General features: G+C 40.3%; 1 long non-coding RNA gene across 1 annotated transcript in view; it reads right to left on the reverse strand.

The window, feature by feature from the left end:
* LOC121831628 (uncharacterized) overlaps positions 1-18619 on the reverse strand; it is a 31642-nt gene extending 13023 nt beyond the window's left edge. Inside the window, exons 1-2 of the long non-coding RNA XR_006075144.2 lie at positions 18201-18619; positions 16957-17105 (exon numbers count right to left, since the gene is read on the reverse strand). This is a non-coding gene — a long non-coding RNA (uncharacterized LOC121831628). The remainder of the gene's footprint in view (positions 1-16956; positions 17106-18200) is intronic.
* Positions 18620-18951: the final 332 nt, after the last annotated feature.

Consider the following 18951-nt stretch of genomic DNA (forward strand, 5'->3'; position numbering starts at 1 on the left):
TTGATGGTTTTGTGAAGTTTCAATTGACTGGCTTCTCAGTTTTATCCCATTGATCTGCATCTCTAGAACCTTTCATTCTTTCCTCTACAAGAAAGAGTGAAAATTAGTTATCCTACAATGGGGCAACAATGCCTCTGCCAGTGACCAAAGGATAACAAATAAAAAGACCTGAGCCAGGAATGGATTACTTCTTTTGAGGTTGTAGGTTGTAGGCTAAAGAGGTCCCCAAATTCCCCTAACATTACAGGCTGCTGCCAATGCTCGAATTTACCTTCTAAAATTTGACAGTAAGACTACTGTCGAAAACATGATGTACTTGAGTCACAGACCATGGAGAAATCATGCTGGTACTGACCTACAAGCTTTATCCCTGCTGGCTAGCTTTCATGATGCTAGAAGATAAAATGCACATTACCAGATGGGCAAAGTAATCACCAGTGTTGGTGTTGCCCAGGTATGAACCCCATGAGCCATAATAACAACCAGCCTGGCAAGACTATTACTAGTGTAACAGTGGCTGTAGCACAAATATCATGGGAATGACCAACTACTTTCCGATTAGATTTAAGGCCTGCTCTACAAGATGGTATCTGTGCTTGGCATCATTAATGGACCAAAAACTTATGGCTAGAATGATCATAGACCCTAGGAAAGAACCTGCTGTTATAATCCTGCTATATGGACATGGTATTAAACCAGCTCCTAATGACTTACCTTTGTACCAATAGATTAAGGCATCTCTCAATCCTCACTAGAGAAACTTCCGTTTGTAGTTGATGATAATCAACACAGAGACCCACAACGGGCTAATGTGCAGAGAATAAAAATATCCAGTCCTAAATGGAGCAGAGACAATACACTCTCTCTTCTAAAGACTCAGGGATCATTTAAGAAGAGAGAAAGAGAATAGGAATCAGAGGTGGTAGGTGACAAGTAAACTATGTTTAGACACAGCAAGATGGCTCCATAGGTGAACTCACATTGGTTGTGACACTATGCACAAGACCTGTGCAAGCCCAAGCCAGACCAAATCCCAGCATTGAGAGGAGAAGTGAGCATGAAGTTCTACCCCTAGCCAAGGAACTATTGGCAATGTATAGCTCCTGGGACAGGAAGGATCACTTTCCTCTAAAGGTGAAGCCCCGGGATATGTCAAGCATACCCCAGTGGGAAACAACACATCCAAGAATATTTGGCCAGCATAAACTGGCATTGATTGGGTAGGGATAGGACATAAAGGGAAGGGAAGAGAGGGTGTATCTGAGAAGAGTTGGGATAAGGAGGATGACTGAGATCAAAACAAGTATGGAATTCTCAAAGAACTAATAAAAATACAAAGGGTGGTTAAGGAGCTAGTTCAGTGAGTAGGAATGCTTGTGCACATATACATTACACACACTCACACACATGCACAAAACATACTAAGAAACAAGTGAGACTATGGATACTCATGGTTAATAATACCTTGAGGACTTACCAATAGACAGAAAATGAAATCCAGGACCACAAGCTCTTTCTCTGTCTGGCCCATTCTACTCAGTCCTTCTCTAACCACAGCCCCCTTTTCTTTCTTACAAAACTTAAACAAGTTTTTTTTTCTTCTATTTTTTTTTTTTTTTTACAATTCTACCCTCATTTCTATCCATGGTGTTCATGATCATCTTTGGCTACATAGCATGTTCAAGGCAAGCGTGGGGTACAGAAGACCCTGTCTCAACAACAACAAAGTACTACTGAAGTGGAGAAAATGGAGATTTATAAATAAGTCCTATTCCCTCTAAATATAAAATTAAAAATCTTAAGGAAACATACCTCCTTTGCTTCCCTGGCTGTAGATTTTCAGCTATGTATTTATGAATCAAGTGAAATGGATTCTAGGCTCAATTGTGGTGCCAACTCTGAGGCATTCTTTCTTACTAAGATCAGCTGTCACACGAGGAAAATGCAGCCCCCTTCCAGCTGGCACGAGCCAGTGCACAGGAGTGAATCCTTCTTTCATCTGCAGCTAGACTCTAGTTTACCCACTTGTATCTTGTTCTTATTTTATGTATTTATATTTTGATTTATTCTTTAATAGTTTTATGCATATATACAATGCATCTTAATCACATCCACCTTTAATTAACCATCACATTTACTCAAGACATATCCCAAGACATGTCCCACCTACCTTCATGTGTTCATCATGTCTTTTTAATAATGCACTTGGTCCAATTAGTGCTACTTACATGTGCATGAGCAACCAGTGTCCACACTGCTGAAAATAAAGTGAACATCTTTCATCTAGTAGCCATAAATTACCAATAGCTTTATTAGGGGTAGAGTCTTATGAGTGTCTCTCTGATTCCAAGGTAGGATTATTGACTGGCTCCGTCTTATATGGGCCTTGTGTGGATAACTGTAGATGTTGTGAATTCATGAGGCCAATGGCCATGTCATGTCCAGAAGACAGCTTTTCACATTATTCCCTAGACTCCAGCTTTTACATTACTCTCACTCCACCCCAGGATATTCCCTGTGTCCATTTGTTCTATCTTAATTATTGAGAAACATTGCATTTGCCCTCCAACCTTATTTGCTCTTATTTGTAGTCAGTGTGTTTATGCTGTTTTTCAGCCTCTACCATTGATAAGGGCACAGTAGGTGCAATGGTATCAAAGGAGGTAGAATGTGGAGCAGTGACCTTAGATGCAAAATCCAGCCTTGTTACTGTTCTAATGTGTAACCTTGGACAAAGCACTTAACCTCATTCTAGTTCAAATTCCTTATGAAAAAAAAAATATATATTCCCTAGCTAAATGAATTGTTTGGAGAAACTTTTAACGTAACAATTCAACTAATATTTAGACAATAACTGTCATACAAATAATCATTGCTATGTATGGAAGGTACACTGTGGATCCAGCATTGTTCTCTTATCCTTAGCCTCTTCCCACCCCCAAGACAGGGTTTCTTTACATTGTTTTGGCTGTCCTGCAACTCACTTTGTAAACCAGGCTGGCCTGGAATTCAGAGATCGTCCTGCCTCTACCTCCCAAGTACTAGGATTAAAGGCATGCTCCACCACTGCCCAGCTCCTTGGCCTCTTTAAAAGTTCAGGTATGTTGTTAGCATGGCCATTTCGTGGATGAGTAATCTGATTCCTAGAGATATTAAAGGACATATGAGAACATCTGAGGAACTTCCTTAGGTACGTAGTCAAACTATTTTCTGCCTAACTAGTTTTTGTGGACCTTAATTATGTTCTGTATTTCCTAACCCAGGTAAGGCAAACCAAATTTCATGCCAAATTAAGCGATCACATATTATTACACTTAAATTTGCAACAAATTTTATAACAACTCTTTAAACAATTACAATTATTACTGTCCCATATTAGAAATAAAAATATCTGAAGCATAGAGAGGCTATAGAACTTTCCAGGAGTCCATTCATAATTTAGAAGCTAAATTAAAAATGCTCATGGGAAGCCTATTCTCAGTGTCCTGGTGAAGACACACCTCTTTTTTCTAGGTAATGTTCTGAAGGATATTTTTCAGGTGCTGATACATTCCCAAATAAGTTGAGCTTACTATAGGGATATCATCTATGTTTTTAAAACCATTTCCTGAGTGGGATAAAAGTAGAGAATTTTTCCTAGTAGGTCACAAGAGATGCAATATATGCACTTATTTTTTTAACTAGAAATAAACAAGCGTAAATGCCATGAACCATCCATGGGCCACATGGAAAGGGATTGTGACAACTTCCAGCAGTTAAGATATGTCCTTGGCTGACAGCCAGCCAGCATCCTCCAACGATAGACACTGAGTTCTGCCGACAGTGTGAATGAGCAAGTGTGAGCCCTGTGCTCTCGGTGACAATTCACCCTGCATGACCCCGATTTTTCAGCCTTCTGAGACCTGAAATGGAGAATCATAAGCCAACCTCAGACCTCCATACTTCAGATGCTGATGAATAATGTATAGAATGAATGTCCCTTATCAAAAAGGCTTGGGGCCAAGAGTGTTTCAAATTTAGGGTGGGGAATGTCTTCAAACTTTTGAATATTTATATAATAAGGTATCTTGAGGATATGACCCAAATCTAAGCATGAAATTCATTTGTTTTTTACACACCTACCCTGAAGGTAATTTTATATGATATTTTTAATAATTTTGTGCATGAAACATGGTTTCATGGTGTGGCATTTTCCACTTAGGATATTATGTTACTGCTCAAAAAGTTTTGGAGCTAGGCACAGGTCAGTTGTTCAGATCAAGGATACTCAACCAGCACAGAGTGACTGATGATTTGTTCTGTAGCAGAAGATTAATTTGATGTTTATTATAGAGATTTAGGAAATACCAAAGTGTTAAATAGAAGAAAATAAATGTCATTCATAATCTCTCCACTCAGAGGTAATTATTGACATTTTGATGTATTTGCATCTAGTATTTATAAATTTGAGTTCAAAATTGGCAACTGATAAAGTTTGTGTTCTATTGTATCCATTAGAATTCCAATAAGAATATTGCTCATATCATCAAATATTCTTTAAAAACTTAACTTTAAACAATTACTATATATTGTGTATTCGCTCTTTTTTGATCATGCCCATCAAGGACTTTTAGGTTCATCTTTCTTTTATAATAAACTTTATTTTTATTTTTAAATAGTGGAAGGGGTCTGCATGTAAGTCCTGTGTGGGAGTTTGTCTATGTAATTACAATGCCCATGGAAGGCAGAAGAGAGCATTGGATCCTCTAGGACTAGAGTTCTTAACCACAGGGCTGCCTCTTCAGCTCCAACAGACTTCATTTCTATCGATATTCTTTTTACGAGTCTTTGGACTTACCTCTTATGCCTCCAGGATAGATTACTGGTAGTTCTTTCCACAAAGGTTTTGAAATTCTTCTTGTGGTCTTGACATAGACAGCCACTCCACCTTCAGAAAGGTAGCGGGAATGCTGTCCCTACCAACAGTATGTGGGAGGACCCACCCTGGCAGCTTCACCACAGTGTGTGTGACTGCTCTCAAGAAATCCTGGCAGATCTGGAGTTACACTGTGGTGTCTGCTTTTTGTCATCTGTCATTCCATTTGTGTTTCTTTAATTACTCGTGAGTTGATCACTTATTGGTAGAGGTATTAGTCTCTTAAACTTCCACCATGAAAAACTTGTGCCCTTTCTTTATTTTGTTTATTGAGATTGCTGGTGCTTGTTTTGTTCCAGTTTATTTTATTTTTAAGCAGTCTCATATTTTAGCCCAGGGTGGCCTAGATCTATATAGCCCAGGATGGCCTTGATTTTGTGACCATCCTCCTGCCTCAGCTTCATAAGTGCCAGGATTATAATTGTGAGCCACTCCCACTTTGCTTTTATTCTACTATTTTTAATAGATGGGTTAAGATTATTTTTATTTGTTTAGGAGGTTAGTCTCAAATTTCTTCCAAATAGTTTCCTCTAAATATCATTTTCTTTTCTTTTTTTTTTTTTTTTTTTTTTTTACAAATTACTTATAGTAATTGTACATCAACTATACAAAAACTATCATGAATTACCCTTATGAATGTTTCCACTCATCTTACTTAGGAACTGCTGTCTATGAAGACATAAGTGGAAGGTCATTGTTTTCGTCAACATTTAACCTGGTGTCTTTTTTACTTTAATATAACTGGAATCCATCCAGCAAAAAAAGACAGGTCTCTCTTCTGCAGAGGGGAGAGTTGTTTAACAACTGAGATACAAAATGACCTTGTTCTCAAATTTCTTCTGAATTCCTCAAGGCCTATACATTCACACCTAACATGCAGCTGTGTCTCTGAAGTTAGGACTGGACTGACACACGCTTCATCTCAGAAGCACCGATGAGTCACAGACAAGGGACCCCAGAACTTAACATGGGAAAACATTCTTAGGCTTCATTATATATACAAAGAAAGCTCCCTAGATAGCGAAGGGAGGAAGTGAGTTTAACAAAATCATTGATTTTGAGCTTTCTCAACTCAGTGGCAGATGCCTCTGGTTCCACACCTCTCCCTTCCTGCCAAATCTGTCAGATGAAGCTGCAGAAGGGAAGGTGTGCTGCCATTTCAGGATCAAAAGGCACACTTCCACCTGCTGTCATGTGTCTGATCCTAAATAGGCACCAGGTGATTGTATGTGACAGATATCATATCCAACCCAGGAATCATTCCCAGTCACTGAGAAACAGTCCCTCCCTCCTCCTCATATTCAGATAAGACAGAACCTAGGGCTTCGCCCAGGCAAAACCTACTCCGTATCTGCTCAGGTCAAACACGTTTCTAAACAAATGTATGCAGATTGCTAATGATAGAACAAGCAAACACCATTAAACATAAGAGAACTATTGGGAACTTACTAAACAATACCCTCTTGATAGTTCTTTAGCAATTTATTAGCGTAATTCAAGCCATGTAACTTTCTGAGAGCCAATTTCCTTAGATAGTATTGATTGAGGCAAGTTCTACATTGGAGAGAGGCTGCACTCTGAATGCACATCTTTTAGGCAATGCATACAATCTCTGAATGGCAAAAAATAATTATTTATAACATATTCTTGTCTACAACTTTCTTGCAAATGTTCATGATATCTCCTCCCTGGAAATACTATCATAGTCAATGTGTTGAGTTTCTTATATTGATGAGTGTGTGGGCTATGCATCGAGATGGTGCCCAGTGGAGACAACTTTTTTTCTCATGATGTCTTGGAAGTTACCTGAGAAGACAGATTTAACTAAGAGTCGAATAATTGCTGAGGTCTCTTCACTAGCATGCCATATAGCTGTAGGGAATGACATGAATGACTGTGGATTCATTGGACATCATCTCTCCACAGAGAAAATCTTGAAGTTTCTCTAAATGGTGACTCAATATAGCACCTCCATCATGGCAGCCTTGAGGTCACTGGACTCTTGACATGGTAGCTTGTTGGTGGACTTTTCTTTCTCACCTGCCAGTTCCCAAATAACTGACAAGGAGACTTAATTGTAAATACTTGGCCAATAGCTCAGACTTGTTACTAGCTAACTGTTACATTTAAATAGCCCATATTTCTTATCTATGCTTTGCCATGTTGCTTGGTACTTTTTCTCAGTACAGCAAGTCCATCTTGCTTCTCTCTGCATCTGCTGGCAACTTCTCTGACTCTGCCCTTCTTCTTCCCAGAATTCTCCTATTGTGGCTTGTAGCTAGAGTTAACATACAAATAAAATCACATTTCAGTACAAATAAAATATCACCATAGTGGCTCTCCCACCCAGTCTCTTCCTGCCCAGCTGGAGACCAGTCAGCTCTTTATTAACCAATGAAACTAATACATATTTACAGTGTACAAAGATTGTTCCACAGCAGCAGCTCAGTTTTCAAGAGCTAGAATTGTAGTGAACCAGACAGAAGCTCCCTGGTCTTTTATAACACAGATACAAAAGTCACATGGCATTGCGTCCACTCCACTGCAGGTCAAAGTTCTTGGATTTCAGAAGCAGGGACCTTAGATTTCATCTCTTGATGGAAGGCCATTCAAAGAGTTTAAGACCACAGCTGAAAACTGTCACAGGGTCAGTCAAGGACTTGAGAGTAAATAGTTCCCTGGGTTTGATTGTCAAGAAAGCACCAGCAAAATGTTGGCATGGTGAAGCAGGACATGATCAAAAACAACCAAGCGGGTCAATTGGGCACAGATTTGTGCTGTGGGAAAGTAGGGCTCAGTCTCACTGGCAGTGTAGACTATACATGTTCTTCATCCTGACCCAGAGAAAAGGTTGCTTTTTATCTACTAACTAACTGCAGGCCTGGGAAGCAGATTACCTAGGCTTTAGTACTACTGAGAGGTGGCCAATGTATCCCTAACATTAGGACTGGAATAAATTGAATCCCAGGCTAAAGTAATTTATATTCACTATGATAATGCGCAGGTAAGGACAGTTAAGTGCCTTCATTCATTATCTCATTTAAATGGCCTGATCAGTCTCCTAATTGCTACAAGGAGCCTTTCTAATCTAAGCACATCAATACACATTGAACATTCCTAACACAAAAATCCCAAATCTAAAATGTCCCCAAATTTGAAACTTTTTGAGCACTCACATGATGATCAGTTGCCCTAAGCACATTACATTTTCACTATGGTAATATTATATAATATTTTTGCTATTAAGTACTTACCTGTGAATAAGACTAAGAAAATGATTGCTTATCCACAGGACATGAGTTCAATCAGGGGGATGGTTCTGACACAAATTGTTCTCATGGGGGCTGAGTTGTAACACCTTTGCTATTTAATGATTTGGTATTAAAAACTTGTTTCTACAGATGCAAGATTGATTTAATTTGCATAGAATTGAATGTAGGCTATATGAATAAGGCATATCTGAAATGTAAATGAATTTCCTTTATACTTTGTCATGGCTAGTCATCCCTATTAACTTGACTAGGCTTGGATTCACCTCTGAGACACATGGAATGAATGTGGTGCCATCCTACAGGTTAGGACCCCAGAGTGAATAGAAAAGGAAAAAGAAATAAGAGAAAAAGCTGAGTACCAGCATCCATCTCTGGTTCCTGAGTGTGGACACAACATGACCACTTGCCTCAGCCTCTTGACACTGTACCTTCCCAACCCTGGTGGACTTGTACCCCTGAAGTGTAAGCCTTTATGTTATTGTTTCTTTATATTGTTAATATTGTTTCTTGATATTTTTATATTGTTTTGTTGAGTATTTTGTCACAGCAACAAGAAAAGGAAGGCTTGAGTCTCATCCTCAAGAGATGTCATGATGAATACGCAACTATTCCAAATTCAAGAGAAAAGTGACTGGAGGTCCTAAATATATCTGATCCCAAGCATTTTGGATAAAGGTTACTTAACTGTAAGTAGCTCTATACAAAGATGTTCCTTGAAGCATTACTTACAAGCAAAAATAACCGCTGACAGCCTCATTAGTCAACAAGGGAGGAAGGGGACAAGGAGGGTGTGGTGCATTCACAAGTGCAGTGAAGTTACCACAGGGTGTTTTCCCTGTTCAGGAATCAAATTACTATCAAGTTGTTCTGTTAACAGTACCAAGTGCATTGACTATTACAATAAAAGCCTACTTATGTGCAGAACCTTCTACAAAAGAAATAAGAACTCAGATTTGATTGCAAATGTGTACAGAAATCACTAAAATGCTTTATAAGGAAGACCAATGAGATAGAGTTTGCATTTAAAAATAAATTCTGTTTTCTGTTATTTATTTTTAATTTCTTTTTGTCCTTTTAATTTTTTTCCACAGTGAAATCTGTAATTTTTAAGAGATTAAAAACAAAGCAGGCTTAAGATGACCACTGATGTCAAAGTTCTTGCTGTACAATATCACCAACAACTTCCTAAGAGAAGGCCAGACTAGGGGAAGAGCAATCAGAGTAAACTCCAGGACTTTTAAACAAAGATGCTGCAGGACGCCCTAACTGCTCCCTTTTGTGCCCTTCAGCACAGAAGGAAAAGTCATTTTGGGGGGCAGACAAATGAGCCAACAAAAACACCTCCTGCTTGCTTACAAGTCACTGATCAGAAACTGCTAAATAAACCCCTATCCATGGGAAGAGTCCAATGACCTCCATGCACTCAGTTTCCTTTTCTGGAATTTCTTGTGTCATACTGTGACCCCTGTTCTCTCAAGAGGCAAAGCCCTAGTGTCTGTCACATCCATATAAACTTGAAAGCTCTGAGACATGATTTATGGCAAGAAGCTCTCAACATCTCCCCTGGTACCATCCAGTTCTCCATACAGAATAGGTAAGAGTCACACATCCATAGCACAGTTTGAATGCAGGGAAAGCCATCTACCTCCAATTCCCCTTCACCCTCCCACTGCAAGTACACACCTGATCTTGAAGAAACAGGATACACTTCCCTACCAAATAGCTCCCAAAACCTGAAGACACCCATGAGATTTTACTGGTTGGGATCTTGAGATAGCAGCTATCTCTTAGGGGAAACCTTTAACATGTACCACAAAATGAGGACAAGACTAAGTGAGTTGTACTGAATATCAGGAACCACTGAGAAGACAGACAAAAGTTGTGAGAAATCACTTTGGCAACTGTAGGCCCAGGTGTGAGGAGTACAGGGGAGGGGGAGGGGAGATCTAGGCTCCTTGCTAGCTTTGTTTCTCACTTGTCTTATGACCTTGGGCAAAATACAAGTCTCTCTGGCCTTAGTTTCCCCAAGCACAAGACAAGCTGGATGACAACTTCTTTGAATGGGTGCAATGACTGGAAATACAATCTTTAAGAACATCCCAGGTAGTGTGTGATGGATTGGAAACTAGGGGCTCTATCCAACACAGCTGGCAAACTCTAAATGCAGTTCCTGCCCTCATTTTACCAAAGGAAAACTGAGGGTCTGGGTCACTGCACAATCTCTGCAGTGCCTGCAATTTCACCACCACAGTTACAGCCTTAAATAATAGGATAAGTTCTCCAAATGACCCCTAACTCCTCGGGTGTTCTGTAGAATTATGAAGGCATGGCACACAGTCATATTTTTGCAAGATTTTTCAACACTAAAGAAGATTCTTTAAAACTTACTTGTAGCCAGAAGTTTCTCCAGTCCTACCCGCTCCCACAGTCTCATGTTTCTCCTCTCCCACCTGGCTCCCTGGTCCTGCAGCTGCCTATAAAATAACCACTCAGAGGCTTAATATTAATTGCAAATTATATGGCCCATTGGCTCAGGTTTCTTGATAGCTAATTCCTACAACTTAACTCAACCCACAACTATTAATCTACGAATGCCACGTGTTCCATGCCTTTATCTGCACCCCATTACATGTTGCTCCTTGGATGGCAGTTTGTGTCTCCCCTTACTCTCCTTTCTCCTTTCACTATCTCTATTGGATTCCTGCCTGGCTCCATCCTGCCTCAGTGGGTAAAGGCACTTTCCATCATGCCTGATGAGCTGAGTTTGATCCTGGAATCCACATGGAAGAAGAGCTCCAATTCCTTCAAACCTCCCTCTGACCTCCACACACATGCTGTGGAATGCACACACATGTGCACACACACAAAATAAATTGTAAAAAGTAACTTTTCAGGACAACCAGAGAGTTATCTCCCTTTAGTTTTCCATCACTGCATTCTTACTTCTATGTATGATTCTGCATCATGGAACCCAGAAGTATCTTATCTTCTGCTTCTGGTCTCTTTTGCTTGGTCTAGGTTTTATATTTAATTCACTCTGTGTTGTAGGCAATACTGCACTCTCTTTTCTAGATCTCTGAGTAGCAGTGTGTGGACATAGTTCCTGTTCCTCCTTTGTCTGTTGAATGACATTGCTGATATTGTTCTAGCTTGCAGCCGTTGGGAAAGAAGTTGGTGTAATTACAAACATTTTTGTGTATAGTTTTTTCACTTGCCTTAGGTAGATTTGAAGTAGGATTAGTGAGTAACCTGGTAATGAAATGTTTAACATCAATAAAGAAAAAGCAAACTTGTCTTCTAGTTGCTGGACATGATCAACTTTTTGGTAATTTTGTTGCAGATTAGTTGGTTTTCTAAGTGTGGATCTATTCCTAGATAAGGTATTCAATCCCATTCATCTCTTTATTTTTTATTTCAGCACTGTGTTTCTAAAGTATTATATCATGATAGCAAAGTGATATGATTTCTCTAACAAAACAGATCACAAAGCAAGGAATGTCTTCTTCTGAGCCCAGGTCTCTTTTCCTTTTGTGTGTTGCTTCATGGGGTTATTTACTCCACAGCAGCTTCCGAACTTCTGTTCCCTTTTGGCAGAGGAGAATGAACACATAGTGGTGTGGTTTTTTTATGGCATAATTTTCCCAGTTTTGCTTTCTGCTGAGTCACATTCTTTGGTTAATGTAAACCACAATTTTCTCCACTATATTCTTTATCTCCCTCGATGCCAAGAAAACTTGATAGTCTGGGAAAGAAGGTCTATCTGTCTCACACACACCTCTGGGAAAAGTACCTCCAGTCAACAGAGTGGACTGACCCCAATAAGAAATGACCACTGCTCTGTGAGCTCAGAAGCCAGCAGGCCATACAGCAGGCTGCCCAATAGCTCTCCAGAGTCCTCTGGCTTCCCTCATTAATCAGAACTTTTTCTGTGTAGGAGCAGATGGCTGGTACAATATGGAGAAAACAGTCACATGAACCTGCTTCTGTTTTACCAAACTTCCTTTCTGCAGTCAGCAAACATAAAATGAGGGACCTATGACAAGTGAACCAATACAGGGCATGGGATTCCCAAACAGAAGCTCACCCTCATGTGTCCTCTCCAGGGTTACTGCCCTGGCTATGCACATTCCCAGAGACCATAGAACTTGCAGTGCCTGGAAAATAGTGTGCGAGTGTGGCAGGAAACCAGCCACACAAAGAGAAATCCAAATCACCCATGCTTTAATCACATTCTACTTCCATTGCAGTTTAAAAAAACTTCTCAACATTATAGTTTTCTGAGTTATTAATCTGAAGCTTTTAGTATAAATACTGCCACTCTTTTTCAATCCTCCCATGCATGTGTGTACACCCCCCACACAAACACAAGCATTCTTCACCAGAGTAAAAAAAAAAAAAAACCCAACCAGTAATTTCTGTGGATGTGTGTGCTTGATCTGGTGGATGGGGTAGGAGCAATTTAAACATAATTTTATTGAGACTGTTAGAAAAATCCTAACCAGCAAATCTAGAAGAGGAAGACAAGTGGAGGGTGATTTGTCATTTAGAAATAGCATATGAATCTTATAAACTCAAGAATTTGGTCATGCGAATAAAACACTTCATACCTATGATTAGAAACATTTTCCATCAACACCATTGCTCGTATACTGAAAAAAAGTATGTAAAAGATCTACTTGGTGTGAGTGCTTTTTTTTGGTTTCATGCACTGGCAATCTATTGTACTTAAGTGCTAAATATACTAAACTCTCAGTTAAATAAGGGGTGCTAAAAGGGGCATTACGACTATTTTACCTTTCTGATTAACTGGGGTAGGGAGGGTTAAATAAAATCTCCCTGTAGATGGTGAGATGGCTCAGTGGATAAAGGTGATTGCCACCAAACCTGGTGACCTGAGTTTGATACCTAGAACCCACATGGTAGGAGAGAACTAACTTCTGTATGTTGTCCTTTACCTCCACAGATGTGCCATGGCACACCCATGTCTCCTCCTCACTCTAAATAAAATAAACTAAGTGCTGTGGGATGTCTTTCTATAGGCTGTGAATATGTGTTGCTCTGATTGGTTGATAAATAAAGTTGCACTGTCCTATACATAAACTGATTCTTAAGAATGATAATCTTTTACAACAGGCCTGAACTTTCATCCACGGGAAGATGGGTGAGTTCAGGGACAAATATTTGGGTTTCTACCAGCCTGATTTACTGCATGGATGGAAAGGGTATTTTACTTCATGAGGACCCCAGCTTCATGAGTAAGGTAGGATAATAGCCTCTGCCTCTGTGAGCTAAGTAAGATGAAGTATTTCAAAATGCTTATTATGCTCTAAGAAAGTAGAGAATTATGAATTGCTCAATTGTGTACTTTTAATGATATTCCTCCCTTTTTTGAAAGTCTTTTCTATCAGAAGTCTGTTGTTACTTTCTTCTACTTGTTCATATTCTTCCACAACATACAGTTGTGTGGAGAAAAGGTGTCTAACTGACCCTTGAATGTCTCACAGTCCTCTAAGTAACTGAGGACAATATAGCCTTCAGCATTCCATAGTTTCTATGTACTTTTTTCCATATGACCAGGCACCTTAAAGTTGAAAAGGAGGAGGGAGGAGAAGGGGGAAAGGGAGGAAGAAGAGGAAAAAGAATAAAGAAGGAACAGGAGCAAGGGGAAGAGGAAGGAGGAAGAGGAAAGGGAAGGAGGAGTTGGTGGTGGAAGGTAGTCTGTCTTCTGGAAGAAGGAATTTTAAATTCTGTTTCAGCACCCATACTTCCTTATTTCTACCTGAGGCAAGTCCTCAGCAGATAGAGCTGCACTGACCCCAGTACACTCACCAGGCAAGAGATGTGTGATGACAACATCAAGCATGGAATTCATGTTCACGGGGGACAGAAGAAATGAGAAGAAAAAATCCTTGACACAATTACTTCTGTTTATTTATTTGGATGTGTACATGTAGGTATTTGCATGTCTACTAGTCCATGTGTATGCACCAAAGTACAGTCTCAGGTGTTGCTCTTCAGGAGCCATCCTTTTTTATTAATTAATCAGTTAATTAATTTATATGATTTAATTTTGAGATAGGGACTCTCATTGGCCTAGAACTTGCCAAGTAGGCAAGCCTGGAAAGCCAGCAACTCTGGGGGATATGCTTTCTCCATCTTCCCAGCTCTTACATTATAAGCACTTGCCACCAAAACCAGAGCTTCTCACATGGGTTCCTCAGGTCAACATTAGGTCTTCTTTCTTATTTAGGAAGTACTGTACTGACTGAGCTCCCACTCTGATCCTTCTTTCTACTTGTTAGAGTTCTGATGGATCAACCCAAGAAAGTTGTGTGGTTGCTTCTGCAGAATAAATGACAAAAGTCCAGAGTCCAGAAACAAGAGATCAGAGTATGCCTTCCCCTATGGGTAATGGTGGAGGTGATGGTGATGGTGTACAGTGACCAGAATATTGTTGTAGCTGGAGGCTTTAGTGTGTCCTGCAGTCCCATGGCTGCTTGTAAATAGTTATTCAGAGGCTTAATATTGCTTATAAATGTTTGGCTGATGGCTTAGACATTACTAGCTAGCTAGCTCTTATATCTTAAACGAACCCATTTCTATTCATCTATGTATTGCCATGTGGCCGTTGTGTTACTGGTCTGCAGGCATGTTGCTCCATGAGTGGTTGGCTGGAGTCTCTCAGACTCTGCCCTTCTCCTGTATCTCTGCTTCGATTTCCTGCCTGGCCCTATCCGGCCTTGCCATAAGCCAAAGCAGTTTTATTTATCAACCAATGATAGAAATACATATTCACAGCATACAGAAAGACATCCCACAGTATATTGCAGTCACTTCTAATAAGGAAATGAGGTATTCAGTGTAAGGTGAATGTAAATAAATAAAAAAATACAAAAAGTTCATGTCTACCCTTGGGGAAAAAACTCTGACATTAACACACAAGGTGTGAAAATACTGTCTCTAAATGAAGCCGATATTTCCAGATGTCTTCAAATGAGCACCATCAGATCATGTACTTGGCTTGCAACCACTTCATGTTTTTAGAAAAATACATGTGCAAACTGCACATTCTCAATGAGATGCTCCCACTGGGAACATGTGAAGACAAGGCAAATGAACAAAAGCAGGTTCCTGTCTCCAATCACTCCCTTCCCACTGAGGTTAAAATGACAAGCAAAGTCGCTAACCCTCCTTCTCACCTCAATCCTACCACAATAGAGCCCACCTAAGTTAAGTCGGATGCAAGGACAGGCTGTTCTAGCCTTAAAAGGTCCTAATTCCCTCTCTACACATTCTTTTCACTTTCCTCTCTTGTCTAATTTACCTTAATTCTGGAAAACACTGCTCAGCTGCAGACAGCTTTCCCACACATAAGAGATATCCAAGATTGATACAAAGGAAGGTCATAATAAGTCTTTTCTCAGTTACATGATTAATGGACTCTGAGTCTTAGGAAAAAGCCTGTAATTGGGAAGGTTTAAGAGTATGTCCAGTGAATTCATTGATGTCAGAGACAATTCGCCATCTTACTGATGGAGCCTGCAGAAGCCCTTCTGAGAGCAAGAAATAGCCATAAATCTAAACAGGAAAATATCTGAGTTTTGCTACTGTGTCACATAAAATATCTCTTTTCAGAGCTAGGGGTATTTTTCAAAGCTAAGCTAGAGTCCCGGCTGTGAATAAAGCCAGGTTCCTTCAAGATTGAGTGATAGAGATAGCATTTTATCAGACACTAAGTTTGACCTTTCTTAGAAATTCTAATATTCAGAAAGAACTTGTCTTTGAGATTATAAACATAATTAGCTTTTTTGAAAAACTGGGCTAAGATTGTAGCTGGCGATGGAGAAGCATAAGGCCATGAATGATTCAGGAACACTATGACTCCCCTTGAACAGGAAGTAACACTTGGAGACTACCAGGTTACCTGGACTCACATATATTTCTGATTTGAGCCACACAGTGTTACCTAAGGGGAGTTTTCAAATGTTTTAACTAATGAATCTAAAAAGAATATATATTTCATATTTCTTTAAAAGGAATTGCAGGCTTGGAAGATGGTTCGTGGGGAATGTAATTTTTTTTGCAAACACAATAACCTGAGTTCGACCCCCAGAAACCACATGACAAAGCTAGGCATCTTTGATATATGCTTGTAATTCCAGTCTGGGGAGGTAGAGATGGGTAGATCCCTGGGGTGTGATGACCACACAGCCTCGGCCTACTTGGCGAGCTCCACACTAATGGAAACAAAGTGGATAGCCCCTAAGGAACAATACCCAAGCTTGCCCCCTAACATCTACATGTACATGTGCCCCTTCACAAAAATGTGCATCAATACTCATACATGAGCACACATGTGCACCTACCCACATGTGCATCCATATGCATGAATAAACATGTGCATTTATTTGTGTGTGTGCTCACACACAGAAATGGGGAATTCATATTTCTAGCCTGTCTTTGAAGAAATGGAATTATGACAATATTGGGTTCCCATCATTTTTAGGTCACCATCATTAGGACCTGAACAGAGACTGTCCTTTAGATGGAATAGGCAATTTCCAGTTTTCAAATGTTCCCCAACACTGTTGTTTCTCACACACTGAAGCCAGTATCAGTTTCTCAGTTTCTATATACCAGATCACTGCTTTTGTACTATAGGAAATGAAAGAAAAAGAAAGAAATCAAAAGTTTCCTACCTACCTAAGTGTATACCAAAGGAGTGTTGAAGAGGGGAGGGGGGAGGGGGACTAAGTTGGTCTTGGTTACCTTCAGCTTATTTCCTGGTTCCTGAGACTATCTGGGTCTGTCATTGCCACCTTCAAAGTTCACCCTCTTCAGGAAACCCAACCTGATTTATCAGCTTCCTATCATTTGTGATGCTCCACAACAAAAGGTTCTATGAGACACCAATGCATCTGGGAATGAAAGTGGGACATTTCAATGATCTTCGCATAAGTCATTCTATCATATGTAGAATAGTAAGATATCACCCCTGTTTGAAGTAATCACCTTGCTCCCTTTCTTTGGCAATACCTGCCCAATTTACCACCAATCAGGACAGTCTCCTCAGAGCTGCTCTCACCTGAGCAAAGGAGCAGGCAGAGTTCTAACCACTAACAAGCAAGCCTCAGAGGGAGGACCCATTTGCCTGCAATGAAGTAATTATGTAATGGTTACAATAAGATATAATTTACTTCATGGCCCCAACAGAGAAAGTAATTTTTTTCCTTATTGAAAGGATCTGACTTTTCAAAAGATTAAAGGTGGTTACTGCAATATTTCAGAGACAAGAGAAAAAAATTAAAGACTGAACATTGCTTTTAGCATATCTATGGTGCTAAATTTGATGTGATTGCTGCAAGGACGTTGTTCAGAATATCACATGACTCTAAAACTGGGAGAGACCTTCTACATTTAATATGAGTTTTTGATCAAGATTAAAATTTACAAAGAGTTTAAGATCATGCAGTCAATAAGCCAACCCTTTCCCTATTTATTTTGATCTCCCAAGCGTTTTTCCCAGGCCCTTACCTTCTCTCTATCTCTATGAAAAGCTGTTGTTGGTATGAGGTTCTATATTCAACTCCCTCGATTTCACTACCTCCCATGATAAGGGGTTCACTTCTAATTTCCAAGAAAGTAACCCACATGGGTACCTCTCTTTGTTTCCTCCCTGCTTGTCTTATTAATGTAGCAGTTCCTAAAAAGAATCTTTCCCCCTTCTTTATGACCCCTCCTGAGACTCAGAAAGGGATGCCACAATATGTGACATTTTGACAAGCACCACTACAGAAGAGGTCTCAGAACTGACTAAGGTCACTCTAACCTCTCTCCCCTCCACAGCTCATCTCTCATTCATCTTTGATCCCCCAGGCACACAGAGAAGTTTTCTCAGAAGTCCCCTTAACTGAGGGGGAAGCTTCTGGTAACCCCTCTCCCTGGGAATCTCATCAAATAACCCAGAAAGATTAAGGACAGAAGAAGAGAAGAGACAAAAAGTCCTCACTCACCCAGACAGGCTCTGTTCTTCTGAGAGCAGGTCCAGAGACTGTGTGTGGGACTTGATCTGCAGGATAGGGTGTGCTGTCTTCCTGGGAGGCTCACCTCTCACCTTCTGAAAATGCTCCCTCCCCAGAGCTGAGATCAATCTTTGGCACAGCCTTCTTATCTGCTCTGAGCTCATTCACTTATTCTAAATATCATTCATTGATTCTTTAAAAGTGCCCGTGGCACCCCTGCCTCTGCAGTCTTCTATGAAGGGGAAGTCTCAACCATCTGACCTTGGCTTGGAGTCTGGCTAATCTCAACCGTCAACTTGAAAGGAAACAGAATAACCCAGGAGACATCCCTGTGGGCCTGTCTGGGGGAGCATTTCCAGGGAAATGAACTAAAGGGGAAGACCCTCTCTCAGAGTGGTCAGTCTCTTCCAGTGGCCTGGGTACAAAAAGGCGGGGTGCCTGCTGCCTTTGCTTTGTGACAGTGGATGCTGCCATCCTCCACAGGCATCAGGTTTCAGCTTGTTCAGCTTTGTGATGTGGCCTGAATACCAGCAACTCTCTAGGAATCTTCTAGGCCTTCAGCACCAGAATGGGAAGGCTGAGGCATCCAGTTTTACAGGCTACACTATCAGGCTCTCAGCCTTTCTGTTGTATACATGGCTAATATGAAACTGTTTGGACACTATCGTGAAGGGGTATGTGTGTGTGTGTGTGTGTGTGTGTGTGTGTGTGTGTGTGTGTGTGTGTGTGTGTGTGTGTATGC

The sequence above is a fragment of the Peromyscus maniculatus genome, chromosome 8, assembly GCF_049852395.1.
Source record: "Peromyscus maniculatus bairdii isolate BWxNUB_F1_BW_parent chromosome 8, HU_Pman_BW_mat_3.1, whole genome shotgun sequence".
In the NCBI taxonomy this organism is placed as follows: domain Eukaryota; kingdom Metazoa; phylum Chordata; class Mammalia; order Rodentia; family Cricetidae; genus Peromyscus; species Peromyscus maniculatus.